Here is a 24546-nt window from a genome sequence, read left to right on the forward strand (position 1 = left end):
AGGTGCGGCGCTCTGTCCCCGCGTGTGCGGACCTGGACTGCATGCATGTGAGCGTGCATGGATGGGAGCACTGGTGCGTGCGTGCATGGATGGGTGCATGGATGGATGCCTGGATGACGCATGGGTGAACCCGTGGCTGGTGCAGATGATCTGCTGCATTGGGTCCCATGTTCTAGGTGGCCCGCCGAGGTTTTGGCAACCGCAGGCCGACGCCCAGTTGCACCCTGAGATATGCTCTCTAAGTGCTTTGGGGGTCGGAGGTGGGCGCTGCGGACTCTCTCTGCTTAGGGGCTGCCTGCTGGGAGCGCGCAAATCCCCGCCGCGGCGGCCTGTGCCGGGGGACAAAGAATCTGACGCTCCCGGCTCTCCGAGGGCAGGCGCCGCGCACCCCTCCCCGGCCCCCTCCTCCGGAGCCCCAGCCACGCACGCGGACCTCGGCCAAGTTTGTCCTCTACTGAGCCCGCGCCCCTCCTCTCGCCGTGGTGCTCAGCGGAAGGCCGAGGAGTGTCACCCGCGTCCCAGCCACCCCCCCCCCCTCCCAGGTGTAGGCAGATTGCAAGAGTTGCTGCTCTGTTATTGTTTGTCAAACAGGCCATTTCTCTCGGGAGAGAGGCGAGGGGCCATGTGGCGGATCCCCAGTCAGGATTACATTAATCAAAGTATTATTTCCCCAGAGAAGCCGAGCACAAATGAGAGTAAATCCTAATAAAATTGGATCGCGAAGATAGGACGCTTTAACTCCTCTGTGTTGCGGGATAGAAACCAAGACCCCCAAATACCTCTCACACTTCTGGCCAAATTAGGCAGGGGGCCGGCACCATCCCAAAGCTCAGTTGAATTCCTGGGGTGATCACCCCGAAAGTTCGAGGTTCCACAAAGTCTGATCGACTTTAAAGGCTCTTTCAGTCCTGGGGTTCCTTCCCCCTCCCCCTTGTTATCTCCCGGAATATTTTGGGAGACTTTGAAAGGATCTAGCCCTCCTTGTGGGTCCCACTTTCCTCCTTCAGCGTAGCTCAAGGAGGGGTGGTGGTGAGCCCCCCACAGCCGGGACCCAGAGAGCAGCAGATTCCCAGGCACCCCTCACCAGACTCTGGATGGGGGCTCCTAGTCTTGGGCCCGCACGCGCCCGCGGGTTATTTCTGGACACCCTGGGGTGGCAGCGGTCAGGGAAGGGGCCTGGGGAAGCCGAGGACGGGGCGCAGCTCATCTATAAATGGCTTCTGCTACGCAGCAAGGGTTGAGTCCTTGAATAGCAGCAAACTTTCCGAGGCTTTACGCCCAGCTGAGCGCACTGCAACGCCCGCCCCCCATCCCTACCCTCCACCCTGGGGTGCTAAGGTTCACGTCCAGCTATGGCCGAGGGGGGCTGAGGCGTGAGGCCCTTGCCCGCTAGGCCTCCTCCAGCCGCTCCAGCTGGGCTGCGACAAGGGTAGTGACAGTTGTGCAAACCCAGTTCCCTGCCTCCAGCCTCCGTGGGGTCCCGGCGGGTCTCCCGCTGCCGCCAGCGAGTCTGCCAGGACCCTGCTCCAGTTCAGAGGCTGGAGGCTAATCCGGGGGACCGAGCGCGCTGGCGCCCCCTGCAGGCCAGAGCTAGCAAGGCGGGAGTCTGCCGCCGTCGTGCGGGGCCGGGGTGGTTTCTCCGCGTCCCCACGTCTACGCGCGCCCGGGATTTTGAGCAGACGCGCGCTCCCGGCGGCTGCAGAGAAGGAGCAAGGGCACGTAGCCGCCGCCTCCACGACGCCCTCCCAGCCCGCCCCTTCTCCGGTGGTTGCCCGGCAGTCTGGGGGTTGGCGAGCACGTCTGGTGCTCACCCTCGTCCAGGGCTGCTGGGCTGCAGGGCTCCGAGGGATATACAGTCTCTGTGTGGGAGATCCGGGAAGCAGCGCCCGCCTGCGAGGTGCAGCGGAACGCGGGCACCAGGAGCGCAGGGGGCGGGTGCGAGCGGGTGCGAGTGCGCTAGGGGCCGGGCGGCGCTCGGGGGCTAGTGCGTGGAGGGCAGGGCGAGAGGCGGCGCTGCAGACGCGGGTGCGGGGGGAGCCTCTGCAGCCTGCAGAGCTGAGTCTGCACACGCCCCCGCCCTCAAATTCGTGCTCCTGAGCCCCCCTTGGATCAGGCCTACGAGTATCTTGCCCATCTATCTCTGTCCCCTCTGACTCCCCTAGAGCGGCTCTTTGTGGTCCCGCTGAAAGGGACAGTGTCCCAGAGCAAAAGCTGAGTTTCAGCCATTGAGAAGAGAGAGAGAGGAGAAAGAAAAAGAAAGAATACGGCTGAAAGTCACTTTTGGGCTGCTCTCTTTAGCTGACCAGTGCTGGCCCTATTATGTGCCATGGTCTCCTGTATCTCTTACAATTTACTAATACCAGGAGGTAGGAAATCTAGGGTGGAGGGGCAGTGAAAACATCCACCTTTTCAGCTAAGAAATAATGACCTTCCTTCCCTCCCTCCCTCTCTCCCACCAATCTGAGATTTTTCCACATTGTCATACAAAGCAGAACTGTCAGCTGTCACTCATCCCAAGAGAAAAAAGCAGATTACCAAGAGAAACTTGGACAAGATTCTAGTCTTCCTTTTTAAAACACTAACCTATCCCATACAACTTATTCAGCACTCAAGTGTGTGTGTGTGTGTGTGTGTGTGTGTGTGTGTGTGTGTGTAAACAGGGCAGAGAACATTCAGAAAATTCTCACCCAATCATAGCTCTCTGAAAAGGTAAACCTAATCGAACAAACTTTTTTTTTTTGATAATGTGAAATTCAAAAGATTCTAGAAAGAAACTTTTAAGTACTTTCAGTTTCCTCTTTCTGTACTAGGTGATTCTTGTAGTGATTGAACATTGTTGCAAGCAACAGCAGAACATGTTTTTGGTTTACTGTGTTTATTAATATCAGATAGTTTGAGTGTTCGCCATAATTCTTTGTAAGAACTCCTGCCCTGAAGAAAGGTTCTCTGAGTTAAATAACGCACTCACCTCAAGAGATCCTTACCAAAAGTCTTTTGATACGACTTCTGTCACTCTTTTTCTGAACAGAAGGACAGGTAGATTTTAATAAAAAATGCTAATGGTAAAAGATTAATGCCCCAATAGATAAGCTTTTGTTTTTTTGGCATCAAAGTTTAGATTTTCTTTGAATGATTTATCAAGAGATTTGCCCATAGGCCTTACTAAGAGAAGGGAGAAGTTGAAGAGAAATGCATTGTTTTAATTTATTTAAAGCATATGTTGACATAAGAATATAAAACTTACTTTTTGGAAAAATCGTGACTCACTAAGCTGGGTTTACAAACACTCATTTTTGAGACTTAAAAAAAAACAATAACTTTCATAGAATATAAAACTCAGTTAACCAAAATATTGTATGAAAGTCTTTAGAAGCTCCTCCTTCTTCAGGGTTGTACAGTTTGGTAATATACACATATTTATACATGATGTAAATATACATATGCACAAGGGTAGATGTTTATGTACATAACATAACAAAATATATACATACCCCAACTGAATATATTTGCATATAACATGCCCATGTGTAATATACCAAACTACCTCATTAACAATACAATCTATAACAGCTTTAAAATAAGAGTAATGAGGGGGTGAATTTTATTTCCACTGGAAAAAAAGTTTCGTTTGAAATCTAAATTGTGCTAAGTGTAGATGATGTCACAGAAATCAATTAATCAACTGTTCTTTTAAGCATACCCCATCTCAATTAATATGAACTTAAATAATGTGCCCCATATAAAATGTAAAGGACATCATACTTTAATGTGTAAGAGCATACTTTATATGTGTAAAACACAAACATTCTATCTGAAATCAAATTTTTCTTGGCTTTAGTCCCTGGCAAATTAAAAACTGTTGTCTCTGATCAAAATTTAAATTCCAGACATAATGAAAAAAAAATTCTTAGTTTTATTTCCCATTCTATTTAAAAATCTTAAAAAGTAGTATAATTTAATAGGTCCTTGAATCATTAAAAGTTTCAGTAATTTAATGATAATTTCAAAATGTGAAAGAAAGTTTGAAGCATATATTTATCCTTGGAATGATTTCTTTAATATAGGACGACATGTTGCTTTTGGTTCCCCCTCCCTTTTGTGATATAGTATTTTTGAATCTTTGCATTTTCAAAAGATTTATTTGTTAAGATAATAATTATATTTGAAGTGAAGTGAATACACGGGCAATAATCTAAATGTTCATTTATGCTGAGAAAATGTGAAGAAATTTTATACCTGAATGTCATGCTTATGTATATGTGTCTGTATATATATTTATAATTTTTAAAAGCAATTTGTCCTTATTGAGAAAGGATTTAAGAAAAAAAAGAGAGAAAGGAATTAAAATGATAAGTTTTGAACTTTCCGTTGATAGAAGGAGCTCTTTTATATAATAAAAGTCATTTTCACTAATATTGTAATAAAACATTTTGTTGGCTCTCCTATGTTTATGTAACTGTATGTTTCTTTACTGAAAACATATATGATGAATGTGGTCACATTTATTCACATATGTAATTTATTGTTTACTTATTTCAGAAAATAATTCAAAGGCTGGTGATTATCAGTAGTGTCTAAATAGCAGTGAGGAACTTGTAAAAATAATCAGCTTAGGTCAATTTCTTTTTTAAGGTTTGTTTTTTATTCTAGAATAGTTTGAATTAAAAAAAGTTTGACGTTAAAATGATGTGTATTTTTTTTTTTAAGACTGTAACTTGGAAAGAGGTAAAAACATTTTACTGTAGATGGGATTTATATGTGAAAATAAGTGAGTCTTTGATTTTGCAAAATTTTCTATTTGATGGCTGGAGTGGTATAGCCTTACATAATGATTTTAAAAAAATGCACATTTTTCATTCAGAAATTTGGATGAAGAGTCATTCACTCTCAAAATGTAAAATAATCTTTCTCTGTTGATTTAATTAATCAAGTGGGTAAAGGACTGTTTCAGTAGGCTCAAGTTATACATCTAGAAAGATTTGTAAGAATAAATGCTTTGGCATTCTGTGGCCTAAAAGCAGACAGAACTATACTATAGCAAATAAAACTCTCCAGAATGTAGGCATCCAAGATTCAATTTCATTAAAAATTTTGGCAGTTAAAGAAAAGAAGGAAAAATGCTTATTAAATCAGGGCAACTATAAAATGTTGACGGATCTCAAGTTTCCTATCCAACTGGGTTCTAGAAAGCTGCTAAGATGCCCGTGGAGTGCAAGTGAGTCTGTCAAACTATTTTCAACAATAAATTGTCTTTTCAATGCCATCAAAATTTAAACCCCACTTCATATACTCCCCATTATCCTCCTTCCTCTCCTCTCCTCTAACACCCCCCCCCCCCCCCACACACACACCCCAGCAATTGGGTCTAGCTAATTGAGTATGGTTCAGCAAAATACCCCTGTGCGATTTCAGGCCTCAATGTTTAGACATTATCAATGATACACATTGAGGTGAGTTCTATCAGTGCTCTCTCAAAAACATTTATTTTTCTTTCCTTATCCAACTACAAGCATCTTTTAAAGAGAGAACCAGGCGATGTCTAACAAAAGCAAAATAAATCACAGAATTGAATTAATTATTTGGAGAATTCGAGCATTCCTATTCACTCTCCCCTCTAGCTATTAAGGAAAGGGTGGGGGGAGTGAAATTTGAAACTTGAATACTTTTAGAGTTTCTACAGTGATTGGATTTGTAAGATACTGACTGATTCCATAAGATAGTGCTTAATTCTGTATTTTATTAATGTTATGAGAGATGAATGCCACACACACCTTAATGATCCTCCACCTGAGGTGAGACACTTACCAGACTTAACTAAAGAGAGTTGAGGGGCCTGACTTGTTAGGCTTGGCTGAGTCCACTGATTAAAGTTATTAGGTAATTGTCCATCTCTCTGCTTAGTCCTGTGAGCCAAGATACTCACATATTACATGACACTTTAAAATACTGTTGAGTAGCCCAACTAGGATCACTAAAGTTATTATGTTTACTAAATGGATTAACATGTCAATGTTATCCACCTTAAGAATTAGGCTTTTAGCTTCTTCCTTGGATCCTCTGACTTAAAAACATTTTTCTGAGGCCATTTTTAGAATCTTCTAGGAAAGGAAATTTTTCTCAGTGTAATCTGTTGATGGAAAGCAACTATCCTTTTGCTTTCTGTAAGGGGGAAAAAATCAAGAAAGCTAGAGAGGACAATATGATGTATTGTAGGTGGTAATTAGACCTATAGAGATTACCTTTTAAAGAAATCGTTGGTAGTATAGGGTGAAATTGAGCTTGATTTAGGTTGAGTCTGAAAAATGACAGTAAACGTTAATTACGGGCAATGTTAAAAAAAAAGAAATCAGCTTCAAATATCATCTTAAAAATAGCACCTAGAATCTATATTAATAAGCTTTGCTTTCTCCTTGAAAAAATTTCTGGAGAATGATGTCACTACATTTTGCATTCATCTGATTAAACAAGCTGAAATGTTGTCCTAACACATAAAACATGAGCAAGAACAAATAAAAACGTATGCTTATTTAAAAAGAAACCGTTGCTGATTCATACTTGCTGTAATTTCAGGGGAGAATAATCAGGTGAAAACTATGGGTGCATGGTGATTTATATTTATTTGTGAAGCCATTTTATTGCACGAACAGAAACTATATTCTTTTCTAAGAGATCTGATAATCTTTCAAAATCTGGCATGATTCCTATTTGTAGATGTACATGAAATAGAGATATATTTAATGGCTTTAATCTTTGCTTGCACAGGCATTAACTGTACTATTCAAGAGCAAATGAATGAAGGATATTAAACAACTGGGCATTTAGGTGTGAGATTGTACTTTTGCTGGTTACTACTATTATCCAGTCTACATAATTTCCCTCCTTGCCCCCCCCCCGCCTCCAGAAGTGCTATCCAATATGAAATTGTTACAGAATCACTAATTATATCTCACCCCCACCCCCAAAACCCCTTGTAATAAAGTGATGTCAGTATGGGACTGTTATGGCAAAACAAAATAGTAGATTTATTATTAGAAAGTTCTCTAGTCTTAAGAATTTATTTATTTCTTTTGGAAGTAATTCCCATAGGAGAATCAATTTTGCCTTCTTTCCTTTCTCACTCTAGAGTTAGGGCCCAATTCTCCATGTTGGCCGCTGATCACAGTGAAGGTTGTTGAGAGGTAGCTGTGTAATTTCTTTATCTTTCACCTGCAAATTACACACATTATTTCGTAGCTCAAAATAAGCCTTCCCAATGAGTTGCATTCAGTGAATGTCTTTCACAGCATTAGTACAGAACGGAGGTACAAAAGAATATTAATCTAATACATTCCAAAATTCAAATACTTGTGATTAATAAGCATTATTATCTATAAATAAGGCCCTAATGATACTTTGGCAGTGTTGTAAACACAAGAATCAGCGGCAATTATTGTCATTATTGTTCAGCAAGTACTTCCCATGAATACCAATGGGTATTGCTGTCCAGATACTTGGCAAGTAAGGTTCCCATAAAGAAACAGATGTTGACCAATCAGGACAGGCTACTATTAACTGCCCTTAGATCCAAACAGAGTCTGTAAAGAAAGATAGACAACCCCCCAACTCCACCCAACCCAGGGGAATAAAAAAAAACTGTTTTGATGTGATTTTTCAAAAACCATCGTTAATAATAAAAATAAAGCATCTTGAAAGTGATGCTTCTTTTGCCACTGACTGGACTGAATTGGACACCAGTTTGTATTCTTGTGTTAACTGGAAGTACAGGCCTCATGTGTGGCTCTCGACCTCTAGGGATGGGGTGAAGTTGGTGGACAACACAAATAAATTGCACTACCCAAATAACCCCTCAAAGAGCACAAGTGTACCCACATCATTATTTTTATCCTTTTCTCCAGGCCACACAGAGTTCATTCCTTCCTGTTAAATAGGACTAGCTCACCAGACCCTGTTCTAGCAACGTGTGTGTGTGTGTGTGTGTGTTAGAGTTGCTGGAGCAGAAGTTAAAGCAAGTTCTTAAAAAAAGCACAAAGCTCTTCATCCCACATTCACTTTGTGATCTGAATCTTAGAAGCTGTTGAGCTGCCTGTAACTTGCAGTCTCAGTAAATGCCAAGATAATTGGGAATAGCCTCACTAGTTTTTGTGGAGAAGGGAAGAGAAAGTCTTGTGTCCATTTCCCTAAGAGTAGATGCATGGATCATTGAACATGGGTCTGTTGTCTATTTTTTAGATGATGATGATGATGATTTGTATGTGTGTGTGTGTGTGTGTGTATGTGTGCACGTGTGTGCACCTTGCTTTGTGCTTTAAGATGTGTTGGGTCTATATAGTGAGGGTTGTGAAAGCATTGACTAGGTTTCCTACAGTGTTGGAGAAATTTAGGAGGAGTTAGAGGAGTAGCGATGGGGTGGGTTATGTTACATAGAAAGAAGATTCTTGCCACCCATTTATTTTTCTGCTACAAACTGTTATGTGGCATGCTCTTCACGGTTGAAAGCGCTGTGGAATGGAAAGCTGGCCCACTGGAGGTGAGTATTGTGCTTTGAACACCGCCCCCACCCCCAATCCTAGAAGATACTTCCTTATACATCTGATTTGCTGGGTTTTTCTATTCTTGCCATCAAGGAACTGAAAATAAATGGTTCTGCTGTGTTTACAGTCTCGTGTGTGTGTGTGTGTGTGTGTGTGTGTGTGTGTCTGTGTGTGCGTGTGTGGTGGTCAGGGCAGGGGGTTGTCAACCTCTGAGATTTTCCTTTGTGTCCTTTGGAGGTCTTCATCTCTGGACTTGGGCCTGGTTGTTGAAGCAAAGGGGCACATATTTGGGGATGCAGGAAAGTGAACTGCAGAGCTATAGGTGACTAGATCAGTGGACTCCCAGCTTGAGTTCTAGATAATCCTCTCTTTCCAGTATGAATCCTCTCAGTGGGCTGGGGCGGGGGTGGGGGGCAAATTGTCTACTGTCAGTGCTCGTCTTTAAGTATGAAGAGATGAGGATAAGGTCTTCCATGCAAAAACTATGCTTCTTTTTTTCATTTCCAAGCATAATGACTCAAAAGAATTTCCATGTTCCATGAGAACAACAATGATAACGACGATGATAATAATAACTGGATTTCTACTAAGGGATTTTAATGTACTGAGTACATTTTTAAATTTTTATTTATTTATTATTGGATAGAGACAGAGAAAAACTGAGAGGAGATAGAGAGGGAGAGAGACAGAGAGACACCTGCAGTTTTACTTCTACTTTTTCTCCTGCAGGTGGGGACCAGGGGTTTGAACCCAGTTCCTTGTGCACTGTAGTGTGTGTATTTAACCAGGTGTGCCACTGTCTAACCCCATGTACTGAGTATTATTATTAATTATTTTTATTAGGTTTAACAATAGGGCTTGCTGTCTGCATGACTCCTTCATTGAAAGACATCTGCAACATTGTTCCACCACTTTCAAAGTTTCCTTCTGTAAGTAGGGAACGAGGATTCTTTTTTTTTTTTTTTAGTATTTGTTTATTTATTCCATTTTGTTGCCTTTTTTATTGTTGTAGTTATTGTTGTTGTTATTGATGTCATTGTTGTTGGATAGGACAGAGAGAAATGGAGAGAGGAGGGGAAGACAGAGAGGAGAGAGAAAGATAGACCCCTGCAGACCTGCTTCACCACCTGTGAAGCGACTCCCCTGCAGGTGGGGAGCTGGGGGCTCAAACCATGATCCTTACAACAGTCCTTGTGCTTTGCACCACATGTGCTTAACCTGCTGTACTACTGCCCGACTCCTAAGGATTCTAACCCAGGTCTTCACACCTGGTAATAATGTGTGTACTCTGCTGGGTGAACCACTATCCAGCCCTTTGTACCAGGTTTTAAAATGTGCATAAAAGCCCTCTGATAGACACCTGATTACAATGCAGGTTTGGTAAGTGAACCAGTCAGGAACTCTAGGGGCTATGTTGCATGCCCCCCTGTTGCATCATATTTGAAAATTTGGTCATGTCTCTACAGACTATGCACTTTTAAGGGTAGTGTTTTATTGGGGAACTGGAAACTCTGCTGCTTTCTCCCCTTCTTGGAGTTCCCAGACATTATGTCATTAGGGGCACCTTCATGCTGTCTTGCAAAGCAATCCTGTGACATTTGTAAGTGTAGCACCCCTGCCACTCTCATAGCAAAGTGGAGGTATTTTTAGACATCTTGACTCACCATCTCTGTACTTGCCACATATTCCAGCCCCAGTGATAACGAGGACAGACTATGACTTAACGTGATTAGTATAATTTTATTGGGGAAGGGGACTTCATTTATAATGAAGCATAGCAGGGTACAATCAGGGCCTCACAAAGTGTCTGTGTGTGTGTGTGTGTGTGTCTGTGTGTGTGTCTAGAAACTCTTGTGCTAACTATCCTGGGAGTTGTGCATCTGCTTTTCTTTGTGAGTTAGTAAGGAAAGGGAAAGAATTCACTGGTGGACACTAATGACCTTAGACATAATCTTGACTTCAGACAACAAGGGTCTGTCCTTGCTTCCAAGCTGATAGCAAGGCACCAGAGGCAGCTCAGGAGCCCTTTCAAAGAAACTGCATGGACAGCCTCACCCTCACTGGCAGGGTAGCAACCTAAAGCCTCCTCCCTGGTTGAGTTCTCCATCTAGGAGGCCATGGAGAAGGCTTCAGGCAAGCCCAGGAAGACTCAGCAAGGCTGACTTCTGTGCTGCTTTCCAGACAGAGGGCAAGGAGGTGGTTTTGTATGGGCTCTAAGAAGAAAACTAGTCAGTTATGGATGGTTATGGCTTCCCACGCCCAGGATTATTGCTGGGGCTTGGTACCTGCACAACTCTGAGTGGCCATTTTCTTTCTCTTCGTCCTTCTCACCTTCCTTTCTTAGTCTCTCTCTCTCTCTCTCTCTCTCTCTCTCTCTCTCTCTCTCTCTCTCTCTCTCCACTGCTTAGATTTGGCTTATGGTGGTGCTTGGGCCTTGAACCTGGGAGCTCAGAGCCTCTGGCCTGAAAGTCATTTTCATAACCACTGTGCTCTCTCCTCAGTCCCATTTCCTTCCCATTTTTTTTCCTGTTTTGACAGTGAGAGAAAGAGAGGGAGAGAGACACAGAGAAAGAGAGATAACCTGCAGCAGTGCTCCACTGCTTGTGAAGATTCCTCCCTGCAGATGGGGGGTGGGGAGACCTGGGACATGTACGTGTGTGTTCCACCAAGCCCCCAGTTGTGGCATTTTGAAAAAAATACCAGTTCTCCACTCCCTTAAGAGTGTCCTAAAGGGAGAAAACACCTTCAAGAATCTTCATTGTTGCCATTGAGTCCCTAGGGGGAAACGTGACTATTTAAAGGTCAAAGCAAAAAGGTTACTTAACCTTCAGGAAATGGGCAATTAATTAATTAATTATTACTCTGCTCTATTCCATGAAAGTATCTGAGGCACATTTACAAATGTATTGAAAGAAATGACGCTGCAGGGTTGGGGGGTGCTCTTGGTTAAGTGTGCTTAGTAAGAAGCACAAGGACTCCGGTAAGAATCCCTGTTGGACACCCTGGCTCCCCACCTGTGGGGGGTGGGGGGGGGAACGATGCTTCACAAGTGGTGAAGCAGGTCTGCCAAGTGTCTTTCTCTCTATCTTCCCCTCCTCTCTCAATTTCTCTCTGTCCTATCCAATAAAATGGAAAAAATGTCTGCCAGCAATGGTGGATTCATAGTGTAGGCACCGAGCCCCAGCAACAACCCTGGAAGGAAAAAAGAAAGAAGGAAGAAAGAAAAAAGGAAGAAAGAAAGAAGAAGAAAGAAAGAAGGAAGAAATAAAGAAGGAAGAAAGAAAGAAAGAAATAAAGAAAAGAAGGAAGGAATACGCTCAGGAAAATGAGCCAGGGTGAAGTTCGCATCAACTAATAACATACACTGGAATGTTGTTAAGTTTGCTGAGAAGTCACATGAAAGGGCAGGGCTAGGGGCTGGACTGTAGTGTAGTGGGTTAAGCACACATGGCCCAAAGTGTAAGGAGCGGTATCAGGATCTGGGTTGGAGCCCCTGGCTCCCCACCTGTGCGGTGGGTTGGGGAGTCGCTTCACAGGCAGTGAAGCAGGTCTGCAGGTGTGTATCTTTCTCTCCCTGTCTCTGTCTTCCCATCCTCTCTCAGTTTCTCTCTGTCCTATCCAACAACAGCAATAACAACAACAACAACAATAAGCAAGGAGGGCAACAAAAGGGGAAAAATAGCCTCCAGGAGTAGTGGATTTGTAGTGCAGGCACTGAGCCTCAGCAATAACCCTGGAAGCAAAAAAAAAAAAGTCTGCTTCCCCTGAGTAGAAAAAGAAAAACAATTATACAAAGGACAATATACTTTAACTTTTACTTAAGAAGATACTATTTCTTTTATTTTTAAAAATATTTGTTTATTCACTTTTGTTGCCCTTGTTTTATTGTTGTAGTTATTATTGTTTTTGTTGATGCTGTTGTCAGATAGGACAGAGAGAAATGGGGAGAGGAAGGGAAGACAGAGAGAGGGAGAGAGAGACATCTGCAGACTTGCTTCACCGCTTGTGAGGCGACTTGCAGATGGGGTGCCCCGGGCTTGAACTGGGATCCTTAAGCCGGGCCCTTGAAGACACTGTTTTTAAGACAAACTTTCAGCTATGTCCTCCTTGAGTATATTTCCAGAGCATTTTTGGTTTATCTTACCTCAAAGAAAATATTCTGAGATGGATTGTCTATAGTGCCCTCTTAATTTTTAATATTTATTTATTTGTTAATGAGAAAAAAAACATGAGAGCCAGAGTGTAATTTTGGTTTTTCTAAAACTTGAACTTGAGACCTCACATGCACAAGTTCAGTACTCTACCTCTGTGCCATATCCCTGTTGCTATTTTAGAGTGAGCAACAATAGCACTAACAAAACAACAAAATAAATAAATAAACCTGTTCTTGAATTCATTTGCATTTTCGATTAAAGAAACAGCATCCTGATATTCTTTGATAATTTTTAGTGCTAGCAATTGACGTTTTACTTCTGTGCTTCTCCTAAGACAGTTTGTAAAATGTAAATAAATCCTATCTGTTCCTTCTCAGCAAGTCCTCGGAAATCAGTAAATGAGTGAATGCCATTTACCTCTTCTCTGCTTTTGGTTAGGTAGTCAAGATGTAGGTAGTTCAAAGTGTGCATTCAGTTACTTGTACTTAAGGGGTTTATAAGTTAATTACTAGTCACAGTTAGCTTAGTGACTTGTTTGCTTCTGGTAACCCATTCACCTTCGGTTCTCTTCAGTGTTAGAACCGGGTCTGGGATTTAACTTCAGGTTTCAAGTTGCCTTCTAGTCATCAAATTCTGTTTTGCATTTTCTGCAATGTAGAGACTATATTAATATAAACATGATTTAAAAAAATTCCTGGTTATATTTCAACTGAAAGAGGACCTACATGTAAAGAAGAAGGTAGGGCATTCTTTCATTCAGTGTGAATCATTAAAAGGAGGAGAATGTATCCATTGATAACATTTGTATTTTCACCTATTACAGAGTTGCGCCATCTCTTTGAATACAATGTACTTTTATGCCCCTGTTAAAGCATGCCTTACATAGCTTTCAACTACTTGCAAATGCTGAGAAGTTGAAAAACATAACATTTACAAAAGATACATCTGGTGCATATTTATATGACTTGGAATAAGGAACCATTTAAATACTGCTGAGCCATCTCCATATTAGGAGAAAAGATATTCTCTATCCATATGTGAAATTGGTAGTAAAATACATGTAGGTTTAAATTTCCCTTATGTGTGTATTCTGTTTAAATGGGATCCATGCTAAGAACATGAAAATAATGATTAAGACTCAATTCATCTCTTTGCATTGTTGCAATTGTCTTTTCACTATATTTTAGAGGCACTGTTAAATAGAATTTATATTCCAGAGGATATCTATTTTGAAAGGGGTCAAAGTTGTACTCTCTACTTAGCTTCTAGAAGTGCAGAAGTATGGAATCTGGAGACCATGGAGCCAAGTGCTGGTGGTTTGAGGGACATCGTGAACGATATGCAGACAGTGTGTGTGTGTGTGTGTGTGTGTGTGTGTGTGTGTGTGTGTCCTTCACCCTACTTTACATCAGTATCTGCAAGAGAATTATGACCCTGGTGTGCTGGAAAGACTTGAGATCTTAAGGAATACCTGGGATTTTCCTTTAGGAGTTGCTTAACTTACCTTCTGCCGCAACTTATCTGTGAAACACAGAGGTTGTATAGTATAGAAAAAATATATTTGTTTTCTTTCTCAATGAAGTTCAATCTGTGGTATTTCTATACTTAATTGTGCCTATTTCAGCATCAGCATTTTGCCACTGGGAGTCAGAATCTGACCTCTGCCTACCTAAATCTTAAGCCTCCAGTGCCCTCAGTGTTTATCCTCCTCCTCACTGCTTTCAATTTTAGGTTGCTGTTGCGATGCTGCTCCTGTGTGGCATATGGGGAAGGGGAAGCCAAACAGTGTGCAGGGCCAAAGACAGGTCAAGTTGGGGAGAAAAGCACAACACCTCAGGATTGTGACTTTTCCCAGAATGCCACAGTGGCACAGAGTAGGAAGTATAACTTGTCCCCTCCAGCTCAGACACACTTTAATTAATGTTATGGGCTGTGCTTTAAACCAAGAGAAGTGAGACAAGGCTAAGAAAATCAAAGTTAAGGACTCTCTAGTCTTTGCTATGTTGGAAGAAAAAAAATCAAATAAACAAATACAAAAAGAGGGCCATGTAAATGAAAGATTGTGTATCTCCTAGTTAAATTCTCATCTGTTGTCAGTTTGAGTGATTTCTGCATCAGAAGAATGCCGGAGCTCTGTTTCCCCATTGGTTTCCAGCCAGAGGAATTTTGAAACTGGAATTGAGAGCCAGGAAGCGGACCTGTTTTGAATCCAGAGGCTTTGCTGCAGAGCTCAAATGCCAGGCGTATGATAAATTCCATGATATTGCACGGTACTGCAACTGGTCAGAGGGAATTGTTTGAGGTGGGCAGAGGGAGCTGAGGACACTCAAGTTGTGGCACTTGGGAGTGGAGTGGGGTAGCACCTCAACAGCCTTCACTTGTGTAGTCAGCTGGGAGAGACAGACTTTATCAGGCAGAATACTGTTTACACGGACACTGTTGGCCTCAGGCTGGGTGGGGTGTGTGTGTCTGGGGGCTCTCTTCATTTCTCTTAATGATGTCACGACATGGTACAGCTCCAACATTTAGAAGGCTTTCTAAAATTTCCACTTTCCTCCTAAGGTGATATGGTCTACTGTTTAAACATTCTTAATTTGAAAGTTTCTCACCCACCACTCTATAAGAAGTTTCAGTATTATTCTCTCTCATATATATATATATTCCTTTTGTTGCCCTTGTTGGTTTTCATTGTTGTTGTAGTTATTGTTGTTGTTATTGATGTCGTCATTGTTAGACAGGACAGAGAGAAATGGAGAGAGGAGGGGAAAGAGAGGGAGAGAGAAAGATAGACACCTGCAGACCTGCTTCACTGCCTGTAAAGTGACTCCCCTGCAGGTGGGGAACAGGGGGCTCGAACCAGGATCCTCATGCTGTTCCTTGTGCTTTGTGCCACGTGTGCTTAGCCTGCTGTGCTACCACCTGACTCCCATCTGGTCTCTCTCTCTTTCTCTTTGTCTTTCTGAAAAGGAAAAAGGAAAAAGGAAAAAAAAAAAAAAGAAAAAGAAAAAGGAGCCTGGTGTAGTAAAGTCTCAGTGATGACAAACTTTTCTTTAATTTTTTTATTATGTTTATTTATTTGTTGAATAAAGACAGCCAGAGATTGAGAAGATAGGAGGAGAGAGAGAGAGAGAGAGAGAGAGAGAGAGAGAAAGAGAGGGAGAGAGAGAGAGAGAGAGAGAGAGAGAGACCTGCAATACTGTATCACCACCTGCAAAGCTTTCTCCTTGTAGATGGGGGCTAGGGCCTCAAACCTGGGTCCTAGTGCATTGTAACATGTGTGCTCAACCAGGTGCATTATCACCCATGCCCACAAAATAAAATTTAATTTGAGCGGTATTAATTGGCTAGTTACTCCATTTTTTGAGACCTTAATCTGAATCTTATCAGGATGATGACTGTGTGTTGGTTTCATCTATATGACACAAACCAGTGTAATCAAAGAGACAGGTACTCATCCCCAGATATTTCTTTGTACTGCAGAGCTATGGAGATTTTCTTGATATAGCAAGAGACGATAACTTTTTGAGTTCATACCCCCATGGAGATAATTTTTTTTTGGAGGGGGGAGACTGAGGAGGTGGCTTGAATGGGTTCTGTGGAGCTCAGCATCTTGCAACCTTGAACCTCTATAAAGTCTGACTTAGTGGTCCGGGAGGTGGCGCAGCGGTAAAGCACTGGACTCTCAAGCGTGAGGTCCCAAGTTCAATCCCCGGCAGCACATGTGCCAGAGTGGTGTCTGATTCTTTCTCTCTCTCCTATCTTTCTCATAAATAAATAAAATCTTAAAAAAAAAGTCTGACTTAAATCCCAAATACTAAACTGATTACACTAGGAAACTTGAGAATATTTATTGAAATTTACTTATTATTCATTCATATTTCTTATGCTTGATAGAACTTTTCATGACCAATTGAGATGGCAAAAAAAATAATAAAGCATAAAAAAACTCTCCCCCCTCCACCAATGGACATAATTAAGTATGGAAATGTCACAGATTGAATTTCATTGAGACAGGAAATAAATATATATATTTTTACAAAGGACCACAACTGTAATTCTCTAAAGCATTGCCAAAACCAGGACTGCATTCTACCCAGTGTTTCTTTAAGCAATTAAAGTTATTGGTTGTTTCTTACTATTATTTTCTTTGAAGGAAGGATATGTTGACTCAGCCTGAATAGCAGGCAGCCCCAGGAGGTGGGGGTTCAAAGCAAATTTGGTGACTAATATTGAATTTCATCTTTGCAAAGAAGGGGAATGGAAGACTGTCAATTCTTGATGCTATTTTGTCTCCACTGAAAGGAATCAGAAATGACTGAAACAGGACACTATGAGGACTCTATGACTTGTTTTCTCCTCTTTTCTGTAACAAACTAGCAAGGTGGTGTTTCTCCATGGCTTGGTCAATGACACTTGGGGTTCGACCTAGGACTATTTTGGCAGGAAATTCTTTTGAGTATGTCTTTCACAAAAAACAAGCACAAGAAAAAAATTGATTGGCATCTTCCAGAACTCTTTCTAGTTAAATATGTCTATTTATTCACATGTGTATACATAGGTCTCTAGGGAGTAGGACTGTTGGGAGAAGGAAAAGAATAAAGTGTGTTAAAAGCTCCTGAGAGGGAGGCCAAGCAGTGGCACACTTGGTGGAGCACACACATTACGGTGCTTAAGGACCTAGGTTTGAGCCTCTGCTCCCTACCTATAGGGGGAAGCTACACGAGTGATGAAGCAGGGCTGCAGGTATCTCTCTGTTTCTCTCCCCCTCTATTTCTCTCTCTCTTCTCAATTACTCTCTGTCTTATCAAATAGGATAAGATGGAAAAAAAAAGGCTACTAGGAGTGGTGGATTTATAGTGCCAATATCAAGGCTCAACAATAACCCTGGTGACAATAAAGTAAATAAATAAATAAAGGCTCTTGAGAAAAGAAACTCTCTTACAAGATAAAGGAATTATCAATAGTCACAACTCTTTGTATAAGATCATAAGACATCCATGTACTGGGGAGATAGGATAATGATTATGCAAAAGACTCCCATGCCTGAAGTCCCAAATTCAATCACCACAAGCCAGAGCTGAGCAGTGCTCTGACAAAACAACCAACTAAACAAACAAAATAGATATACACGCAGTGTAAAATGGTAAATAAGACCCGTGATACATACTTTCTTGGTATACCATCTTCAGACATTTCCATGTACCTTCCCCAAGGTCATTCTATTGCTACTGCTCTTAAATACTTATTTTTTTTCCAGTTGGACACTTCATTGCTATTATTATTTTAAATAAATAGTGTTATTCAGGACTATGGGATAAAATTCTACCCTGGAGTGGTAATACTTTCTTTCTTTCTTTTTTTCTTCCAGGGTTATTGCTGGGGCTCTGTGACAACACTACAGATGCACTGTTCCTGGTGGCCATTTTTTCCATTTTATTGGATAGGACAGAGAGAAATTGAGAGGGGAGGGGAGATAGAGAAGGACAGAGAAAGAGAGACACCTGCAAACCTGCTTTTCCACTTGTCAAGGAACTCCTCTGCAGGTGGGGAGCCAGGAGCTCAAATTTGGATCATTGCACCAAACCAGGTATGCCACCATTGGACCCCCAAGGTAATATTTGTATAGATAAGAGCTGAACTTCTTCAACTTTGTGTTTTTCTAATCTTGGGCCCATCTAGAATATATCTTCTTGTGTCCACTTAACTTTTACATGTATTTGATTAGTTACTTATTTATGTGTGTCCCACAGCAGCTTATCAAAGTTCAACTGAAACAGGCATCTGGGTTAAAACAAGAACAAAACAAAGCAAAATAAAACAAAAGAAACAAAAAACAACATCTCCAAATCCACCTTGTTTCTTTACAGTGAAGGTCTGGAGACCAGGACTCAGATTTGTTTAATGACTTGGACTTGACACAAATGATTCAGGCAAGTTTCACAAATTGTATTTTCGTATCTGGGACTGGAAAACATTTTCATTTTAAATGTAAGAGCATCTACTCCTCTTTCTTTCTTTCTTTCTTTCTTTCTTTCTTTCTTTCTTTCTTTCTTTCTTCCTTTCCTTCCTTCCTTTCTTCCTCCTCCTTCCCTTCCCCTCTCTTCCTTCCTCTTCCTTCCTCCCTCCCTTCCTTCCTTCCTTCCTTCCTTCCTTCCTTCCTTCCTTCCTTCCTTCCTTTCTTCCTCCCTCTTTCCCTTCCCCTCTCTTCCTTCCCCTTCCTTCCTTCCTTCCTTTCTTTCTTTCTTTCTTTCTTTCTTTCTTTCTTTCTTTCTTTCTTTCTTTCTTTCTTTCTTTCTTTCTTTCTGGCTGGGATGTGGTGCCTGCACCACTAGTGGCATTTTTTCCTTCCCTTCTCTTCCCTTCCCCCTTTCCTTTTTCCTTTTCTTTTTCTCTCCCCTTTCTTTTTCTTTCTATTTTGTTGGATATGACAGACTAACTTGAGAGGGGAGGGGAAGCTAGAGGAGAGATAAAGAGAGACACCAGACCTGTCTCACTAATCTTAAAGTGTCCTTGCTGCAGATGAGGAAAAGGGGCTCAAACCCAGGTCCCTGTGTCTAGTAACATGTCTGCTCAACTGGGTGTGCCACCATGTAGCTTAAGTATCTACTGTTTAATTGTTGTTTTAAGAATCTTAAATTCTTTATTTTTCTCTTTCCATTTTTTTTTGGTGTGGAACTAAGGCATGCACATGCATGACTTCCTTGCTCCTAGCACACTTTTTCATTCAGATAATGGAACAGAGAGAGAGAGAGAGGGAGAGATGTCACAGCATTGGAGCTCTCCTCTTCCCAGCACAATCTCTACTTAGTGAGCTATCACTTGTCGCTAGCAGAATCTTTCTTTCTTCCTTTCTTTCTTTCTTTCTTCCTTTCTTTCTCTCTCTCTCTCTCTTTCTTTTTTTAAGCTAAAAAGCTATTTATTAATGAGAGAGAGAGAGAGAACCAGACTATTATTCTTTTTTTTTTTTTTCTCCAGTGTTATTGCTGGGCTCGGTGCCTGCACTATGAATCTACCGCTCCTGGAGGCCATTTTTTCACCCTTTTGTTGCCCTTGTTGTTGTAGCCTCGCTGTGACTATTATTATTACCATTGTTGATATTGTGCCTTGTTGGATAGGACAGAGAGAAATGGAGAGAGGAGGGGAAGACAGAGAGGGGGAGAGAAAGATAGACACCTGCAGACCTAATTCACTGCCTGTGAAGCGACTCCCCTGCAGGTGGGGAGCCCAGAGCTGGAACCGGGATCCTTATGCCAAAGCGCCACGTGCGCTTAACCCACTGCGCTACCGCCCGACCCCAGACTATTATTCTATCACATGTGATTCTAGGGATTGAACTCCAGATTTCCTGCTTGAGAACCTAATGCTTTATCCATTGTACTACCTCCCAAACCATCAGGATACTTTTTTTCTTTTTTTGCCTCCACAACTATTGCTGGGGCTCTGTACCTGCACTACAAATCCACTACTCCTGGAGGTTATTTTTTCCCCCTTTTGTTGCCCTTGTTGTTTATTGTTGTTGTTGTTATTATTGCTGTCATTGTTGTTGGATAGGACAGAGAGAAATCGAGAGAGGAAGGGAAGACAGAAGGGGAGAGAAAGATAGACACCTGCAGACCTGCTTCATCGCTTGTGAAGTGACCCCCCTGCAGGTGGGGAGCCCGGAGCTCCAACTGGGATCCTTATGCTGGTCCTTGCTCTTCGCGCAATGTGCATTTAATCCATTGCACTACCGCCAGACCCCTGATACTTTTCTCTAATGAAAAAGACTACTAAAAGTGATTCAGGGAAAAAATTAAGTCTCAACTTTCTCTAAGAAAAAGCTAGTAGGCTAGTAAAATTCCTAAATGCATTGGCATAGGCTATCAAATTACTTCATCAACTTCCATGTTTTTAAGAAAACATGCCTTTCATACCTATAAGAAGAGGTGTCCCTTCCACCCCCAACTCATAATGTGCTTTGAAGAAGCAGTGCAGATGAATAACTAGCCTGCTTGGACTGACATGCGTGATAATTCAGCCACAAGTTTGAAGGAAATGGATGAACTAGTTAGCTAAGTAGACAAGTATGACTAGACTTAAAAAAAAAAAAAAAGAATGATCCTGGGTCCATGCTCCTAGAGGGATGAAAAATAGGAAAGCTTCCAAGGGAGGGGATGGGATATGGAATTTGGTGGTGGGAATAGTGTGGAAGTGTACCCCTCATATCCTATGGTCTTGTCAATCATTATTAAATCAATACTACTACTACTAATAACAATAAAATTGGGGGCCAGGGAAGTGGTTCAGCAATAGAGTGCATGCCTTGTAGGTGTGAGACCCTGAGTTAAGTTCCTGTCATTGTATATGATGGAGTCGGATTCTGACCTCTCTTCTTTCATAAAATATGTAAAAGATATAGGGCCCAGGAGGTGCACAGTGGATAAAGCACTGGACTCTTCAAGCATCAAATGATGAGTTCAATTCTTGGTAAATCATATACCAGAAATATGCTCTAATGTTTTATCTATTTTTGTCTCTCTCTAATAAATAAATAAATAAATACACATTTATAAGATAAATTGGAATAATTACATAGGCAGGTCAAAATCAAATAAAACTGTAAAGAATTATGAACCCCTTCCCCAACACAGATGTGGAGGCATTTCCTGTGATGCCATTTGCAGAGATGTGAAGAAGTAAATTGCTGATTTATTTTTGATATTGTCTGGGATGAATGTGTGATATGTGAGAGATGTAACTAGAAAAATAAGTATGAGAAAGATAAATAAAAACAGATTTACAATAAAATCATTGTTAGAAATGTGCATATACTTTGACTACTGAATTTTTTTGAATACTTAAAATACTTTTTTGGTTAGCTGAATAGCAAAAACAAACAAATGCAATTCTATCAAACTAAAAAGCTACTACACAGTGAAACAAATTATCATCAAAACCAAAGAGATCCCATGGAATGGCAGAAGATAGTTACAAATCTTACATTCTACAAAGGGTTACTATCCAGAGTATATAAAAATAGTCATAAAATTCAGCAACAAAAACCAGGCAATCCAGCTAAATATTTACTGACTTAACATTACTTTAGTTACACCTTAAAAAAAAAAGATTGGTAGACATCTGAGAGATTAGAGTACTTCTCAGCTCTGGCATATGGTGGTGCTGGGGGATTGATGTTAGAACCTCTAGGGCCTCCAGCTGGCCAGGCTGGTGTACAACCTCTGTGTGATCTGTCCAGTCCTGGTTATGCCTTATAAAGTCACTAATGGATTCATCAACATTCTTAAACTGAGTCATGCTTTGGTTTTTGGTAGCTTTGCTGGTGCTTCTCTGACGTCCATTTCAACTTGGTTTCTAAAGAAAAAACGAAGGAGTTTATGCTTGCAGAACTTATTTTGATCTTGCCAAGATTCTCCATTTCACTTTTTTTTTGTTTGTTTTATTTGCTTCTTGGAAAAGGAAAAAGACTTTTGTCCATCCTCCTTTAATATTAAAAATCAATCTCTCAGGGCCAGGTGGTGGTGCATCTGGTTGATCGCACATATTACAGTGCGCAAGGAACGAGATTCAAGCCCCTGGTCCTCACCTGCAAGGGGAAAGCTTGACGAGTGGTGAAGAAGAGCTGTGGGTCGGTCTCTCTCTCTCTCTCTCTCTCTCTCTCTCTCTCTCTCCCCACCTTCTCTCTTCATTTAATTTTTTCTCTACAACAGTCTTGATGGTGAGACCAACAGGTACCTCAGCAGGGGACTGGGTCATCTCTTTTGGCTACTGTTGTCATGTAATTAATCTAGGAGCAGAGAAATGCTCACTAAAAAGCCACCTGAATATTGTGAAGATAGTAGCTAGTAAGAGACCATCCTGTATATAGATGATTGAAACCTTTCAGCCTCATGGAAAAGAATGTTATGGTTCATTTCCAAGTTCAGAGAGAAGAAAACCTCTCCTTTTCTTTTTTGTTGTAGTTGGCAGGATTCTGTAAGACTTCAACTCACATGTAAATAAACAGGGCCAAGTTTTCAAAAAGAGTCTCTATACTTTGCACATGTTAGATTTCTCATGCATAGCTCCAGCTCTAGGGGGTAGGAGAGGTTTTAGAGCAGAGGGGGAAGATGGGTACAGATGGGGCTTTTACTTTGGCCCCACTTCTACTGTGGAAATGGGCTACTTTTGTGAAGTTGGATTTTCTTAAAAGTAGAGCACCTTACCAAGATGTACAACTTGAGCTGTGTTGTCTTGAAATCGACAGGTTAGGCATGGTAAGGGGGTCTGTGCTTATCTGCCTGCATGTGGCAAGAAGGTAGTTTATTGTTTGAAAAAAGAATAAGAACATAATCACACACAGAAAGAGAGAATTAAGCCAAAAGAGAGCTCTAAATGCCTTGTAGTTTTTGTGGGCTGGAGTGGTTTTCAGTTGTTTCCAGGTCCTAGCGTTTCTTCTTTGTAGAGGGCAGGTATTTTTTTTTTTTTCCCACCAGGGTTATTACTAGGGTCTGCTATCTGTGTGCTTTCACCATTTTTGGTGAGCATTCTGTTTATTTTTCTCTTCTCTCTCTCTCTCTCTCTTTTTTTTTTTGATAGAGGATGGAGGATAAAGGGGAGAGGGAGAGAGGAGGAGAAATACCTGTAGCACTGCTCCACCACTTGTGAAGCTTCCCCTCTACAGGTAAGGATTAGAAACTTGAACTTGGGGGTCCTCATTCATGGTAAAGTGTACACTCCACCTGGTGAACCATTGCCTGGCCCTTCTTGAGCAATTTTTATCTCGACTAGTTCTTCACTAGGTGGCTACTGATTGTCTCAGACACAGTGATCTGATAACTGATATCATGAAGATTTGGTGTGCTTGAGAAAAGACATAGGTTCTCCCTTCTGGTGTGACTATCAGTGAAGTCACTTCAGAAGCCCTGGTGTCAGCTATTTGCCACCTGTATCTTTTAGGAAAGAATTGGTTATGCTGTGAACGACAATAGGCACCAAAACATCAGGCCAGGGAGACAGCTCGCCTGCGTGGGCTCCTGTTTTTCTGGGTGCAAGACCCAGGCCTGAGCCAGCCTCCACTGCACTGGAGGGAAAAAAGGAAACTTCAGTGCTGTGGTTCTCTCTTTCTCAGAGCAGTGAAGTACCAGCAATGACATGAACAAAAACACATCAGGACTGAGAACAACAGGAACTGGTTTCTTGTTTTCTTTGCATGGGTTGGAAGAAGTGACTGTTAGTTATAGACACCAAGGGACGTTGGTCCATGAAGACTCTTAGCAGCACCTACTTTCACTTTCAGTTCTCACTCACAAGTGACACCTGCCACCTTTCACATTTCATTGGTCAGAAAAAGTCACATGATCACAAGGAACTTAAAAATAGTAGAGGAGTGGTCCCGGAGGTGGCGCAGTGGCTAAGACATAGACTCGCAAGCCTGAGGTCCCGAGTGCAATCCCTGGCTGCACATGTACCGGAGCGATGTCTGGTTCTTTCTCTCTTCTATCTTTATCATTAATAAATAAATAAAATCTTAGAGGACATTGACTCCATTACTGATTACAGAAAGAAGCAACATGTCCACAAACTGCTATATTCTCTATGAACATGACCACCCAGGGAAAGGATTTCCCTTTGTGGTAATTAGTACCCCCAGTATAAACTTCTCTACCCAGATACTTCTGAGTGTTGGTGAAAAGCATCGTTTGATATATCTCTGCAACCAGCAGCTTCAAGGACAACCTGTCACTTGAAACATCTTCAGAAACATTAGTGGTCATGATGAAAATAATAGTGAAGGAGAAAAACTCACCTACAGGAAGAAAGACATCCATCCCTTAAGCAGTTACTATAACTTCCCTCCCCCCTTCAGATAGTCCCTTTAAAAT

General features: G+C 41.7%; 1 long non-coding RNA gene across 3 annotated transcripts in view; it reads left to right on the forward strand.

The window, feature by feature from the left end:
- Nucleotides 1-24546, forward strand: part of LOC132537511 (uncharacterized) — a 47867-nt gene that overhangs the window by 6649 nt on the left and 16672 nt on the right. For 2 of the 3 annotated variants that reach the window (XR_009548973.1, XR_009548972.1), the window contains exons 1-2: nt 17923-18296; nt 23261-23345. This is a non-coding gene — a long non-coding RNA (uncharacterized LOC132537511). Of the gene's footprint in view, nt 1-17922; nt 18297-23260; nt 23346-24546 lie in introns of those variants that run through there. The other variant, XR_009548974.1, reaches the window with a different exon arrangement.

Source organism: Erinaceus europaeus, chromosome 3 (genome assembly GCF_950295315.1).
Source record: "Erinaceus europaeus chromosome 3, mEriEur2.1, whole genome shotgun sequence".
Classification (NCBI taxonomy): Eukaryota; Metazoa; Chordata; class Mammalia; order Eulipotyphla; family Erinaceidae; genus Erinaceus; species Erinaceus europaeus.